The sequence below is a fragment of the Lactuca virosa genome, chromosome 1 (assembly GCF_052849685.1).
Source record: "Lactuca virosa cultivar CGN04683 chromosome 1, Lactuca_virosa_CGN04683_v6, whole genome shotgun sequence".
Classification (NCBI taxonomy): Eukaryota; Viridiplantae; Streptophyta; class Magnoliopsida; order Asterales; family Asteraceae; genus Lactuca; species Lactuca virosa.
The window spans coordinates 117,412,032-117,417,025 of NC_136426.1; positions in this window are offsets into that span (position 1 = coordinate 117,412,032).

Sequence of the window (4,994 nt, forward strand, 5' to 3'; positions counted from 1 at the left end):
AACTATCACTTCTGAATAAGAGATGCCTTTTTTCAGAATATGTCAATATGGTCCTTCCAAAATTAGCACTATACTTCCAACTGTCCCTGAGCAACCAATCTTTGGTAAACCTCAGATTGTCCTCGACAATTGCTTAATCATTTTACTCATATCCAATTCTAGACCTTTTCCCTTCTTAATGCCTCTGGGCATTTGGAAAAATTTAGAAATGACAAATATTATAGCACATGCAATCGATCCTGTACCCAAAGCAAATGGTACACGATTCATGATGTCTCACATAAAGACATGATTATAGACCAGTCTTTTGCTACAATATTTTTATTTGCCATGTTTTCAAAATTTGACTATGAAGAGGGATGCCGTAATCATAATCGAATTTTGAGAACGCAATATATAGAATTTCCTTAAGTTGAACCAATCCAACATGAAATTCATATATATATTCTTGACTAAGGATGATTAAGGTCTTAATCTAAGCCTTTAGAACTGAAATGAAGTATATCCTCTCCCTTAATTATAGCAAAACAACTTTTTCAATCCCTGCAGCCTCACGAATTGAAACTTTTGTTTTCTATAATTAACATTGCTAACTTGCAACACTAACAATAATTATCATGCTCCCACTAACATGATGATTATTAGCATAACACTTATGCTCCCACTAGCTTTGACATGTACTCAGAAATCAGCTGGACTTCTAGAAATCAATACTTTATTGACTTTCTTACCAAAATTCAGATTTTTGATACGAGATGCTTTGATAAAACTTTATCAAAATCATACACCTTTCCATACATAGCAAGCATGTGTGTCTAAACAATTTCAGAACTATGAAAAAGGATGCCGTAATCATAGTCTCAATTGTTTAGACCTTTTGCCATCTGCTTCAAATCTACTTGGTGGAAGTGTTTCCTCACCATCATTTTCATGAATCGGAGAGAAACCTTATGACCCTTAGATTTTATGGTGTATGTATTCTTATCCATGCGAATCGTCAAAACGATAGTCACAAGACAAGGATAATGACAAATCCAAACTCATATGGACTGAACTTATGCAATCTTAACTTCTTGCCACCTGGCAGTACAGGGCCTGCCATTGCTTCCAAGTTGTTATGCAACCAATTGAGAACTTTCAGAACTCCTATGCAAAGCCAACTTTAACTGGAATGGGCACAGAATATGTCAACACGATAGGTTATAAACCTCAAGTCGTGTGCTAGTGAAGAACCTCAGCATTTATTCTTGATTAGTTCTTGAAATTCTTTTTAGGATCTTTAAGACTCCCACTATCCTCTTGACATATAAGACTATCTTGCCAAATATTCAAGAGATAGTGCGGATTATTTATCAAGATAAATGCTTCACACAATTGGCCTTAGTTGGTCTTTGTTTTATCCAAAACATCACAACTTACCAATTTCAAATGTACAAGAGTAGGACACTTTTACTCTTACATTTGACAAGTGTTTTAAACCTTTCTTTAAGATATGTCACTCAAGTTACAATCTTGGAGTATGACTCTAAGAATTGTTTTGGAATGAAGTATGACTCATCTTCCTGATCTAACCATTTCAACAATTTATGACTCCTCTTCTAAGTCATAAGAATGCACTAAGATGACCTTTAGAGGACTAATTGTGATATGATTTCTAAATCATTAAGATGATCACAAACATGATACTAAAGTACTCTCCCATCTTTTCAGATTTGAGAAACTTTTATCTTTCTGCCTAATTTGATTCTTCCCATTCGTTCTGCCATACATTGAGACTTTTCCAATGTTTCAGAATTATACTTAAACTTGTAAGTATAACCATATTTACTAAACTTTAGTAAATCAAATAGTCTTAACGAGCTTTGTGGTGGACATGACCAGTGCACAAGAATGTGTACTCGATCCCTTTAGTCCTTCACTTGACTCACACATCCATGTGAACAAGTAATTAGTCTTGATTTTCCAATGCTTGAAACTTCTCATTCATCATACTATTCAACTTTCCAATTGAAACTTGGGTGATGAGGAACTTTCCTGATTTGGTAAATTTAGACACTACCACAAATGAAAGAATCAAATCCATTTTCCAATATTGCTGTCAGTGGAATCATATAAGCAACAATTTTCCACAAATGCCATTGTAAGGATACTTCAAATAAATAAAATTAAACAATTTTCTTTTATTTTAAAACTTTGCGGAAAAACTTATCCTTACAATCCACATGGAAAATTGTTGTTATCTATTCCTTAACAATATATCATAACTTCTTAAGCAACTGCTCAAAATTCTGATGCGATCGAAATCCACCTTCGCGATCAGAATCAGCATATACTTCCTTTAAGATTTCTCTCTATTCTTTGATTCTTAAAACATCAACATGTGACCCGGTCACATCATGTAATGAGGATCTCAGAATAGAACTTAACAGAGTTAGATAATGGGCTCTACCTGATGTAGAGTCAAACTTATTGACTTTAACATCCTTAGGTAAATTTCGCAGCTTTGACATCAACGCCCCTTCCTTTGGCAAAATAAACATATGGACCCTTTGGTAATGGGACTATCTCAAACTTAGCCTTTCTCTTTACCATTTGGTCAACCGGGTTGACTATGGCCAATCCCTTTCCATTGGGAAGAGAATGCTTTTTCTGGATTTCCAGTGTCACCATTGTCACTGTCCATAAAGTTTTTGGGAAGTTGATCTTCTAATCAAATTTGCTTTACTATCGTTCCAAATCATTGCTGATTCAGCAGCACCAAGCAAATAGATATGATCATTAAGGTTAATGTCATAGTCTGTTTCATAGTAGTCCCAAAGGAACTCACTATGTGACTTAGAAAGTGATTGAACATCTAACTTTCTCAAGACTTTGACACCCAACTCTCCCGGCTTGTCAATATGTGACTTCATCTCTAAGATGTGATCACACATAGACCTTGCTTGCCATTAGGGCTTGAGTGACCTTGAACTTGTGGGTTAGGAAGAATAATTGGAGGAGGTGGAGGAAGAGAAGTATGACTTCCATGAGCCAAACTCGGGAAGTCATATTCATTAGGAAAGCTTGGTTTGGGAAGATCATTGTTGTCTAAACCAGACATCAACAATGGGAGAAATTCACGTAAAGTTGATTTAAGTCCTTAATATAACACCCAATATGATATATTAAGGCTAGGACCCAACAAACTATTTTATAACTTGGAAGAGGGATGCCGTAATCCAAGCTATAAAATATTTGAAGGTAGGTGAATGACGATTCACCAATTTCCACCAAGATAAACGAAATGTATTATTAGGTTTTAATTGGTTTTGATACTCCTAGATTCTTTTGAGATTCATTGAACTTTTCAATGGCATGTTTCAATCTCGAGTGTGCCCTTCAGGTTTTGTGACTGGGATGCCGAGGATCACAAAACAAGGTGTGAAGTAACCATGCAAATATACTTGGTACCCTTAATATTTACCCATCAATCGATGTGTCGGTTAACCACACACGCTCCAACGATACTATGATAAACATTAAGTTACCCTTTGCCTACCTTGTTAAGTCCAGGTTAGTGTGCCGGTTAACCACACACGCTCCACTAACAGCTTAAACAAAGTGCAAAGTGTAATTTCATGGATTAGCACCTTATTCACATTTTCCTAAGTAACTAAGATTGGGAATTTATAAAAAGTTTAGTTACTTAGTATTTATCATTAATACTTTTAATGAAGGGAGAATTATAGTCCTTGTCCTACCTGTTCGGCTAATGACCCTCCACCAGTCAAGGAAGCGGTGGGTGAGAGTGGACACCCATTAAACTGCCATTTTATAGGCAGTAACCTTATACCCCCTTATAGACCGGCTTCGTGAATGAGGCCTACTAATGGTAAGACGACTTGCTCTTATACATATAATATATTAAACTTTTAATATTATAATAGTATAAGGGTGTATTTTAGACATTTAAAATACTTGGTGGTTTAATCTATTAATTAAACTATACTCTTAATTTAATTAAATTTAAACCATGTCATTATGGAATTATTAATTCTGTTTTAATTAAACACTTTAATTATCTATTAATAAAATCCATAAGAGTAAATTGAATTATTCAATAAAATATCATAATTCCAATTATTAAATTCAAAATTAAAACCATTTAATTAATTGTTTAAGTTATGAACCCAAGAGTTTTAGAATTCAATTCTTTTTTTTTATCATAAAAAAAACTTTTTCCAAATTCCAAAACTTGAGGGCAAGTTTTGTAACTCTTGAAAACTTTTGGATTCCATAACTTATGGAGTTAAATACTTGTTTTATGATGAAACTTTTCATGTTCCATAACTTAAGAACAAGTTATGGAATTCTTTAAAACATTAAGACCAAGTTTTGTAACTCCATAAAAAACTTTGAATCATTTTTTTTAAAAACCTTTTCATATCCATAACTTATGGAGGTTTCAAAAAACTCTTTAGATCAAACTTTTAAAACTAATAAAATAATCATATCATTTTATCTTTTACTAAATTTTACCAAATTCAACTCATATAGCAAATGATTCAAATTTTACAAATAATTAGTTTTTCACAAAAACAAGTAATTATCTTAAAATTTGACAAACGTCATGTTTTTTTTTTCTTTTTTTTCCAACTTTGAAAATAAAACATTTGCATCAATATAACAAGAAACAACCCATGGCTCTGATACCACTGTTGGGTTTTGAGCATTCTAACACTCCTATGGTGTACATGCAACCCTATAAACCTTGGATCTATGTTTTCTCTATTATACATGCAAATATTAACTATTCCAAGGTTTCATCCTAACTAGCATATTATGAAGCACCTATACTACAAAGTTCTAGTTAGATGACATACCTTTTGATGTAGCTTGATGTCTTCAAGCTTTAAAAGCTTAGCCCCAATAGTGTGGAAGCCTCAAATGGAATCACAAATCACCAAAACACCTTGGAAGAACTTGAGAGAATATGTATGCACACTAAAATCGGC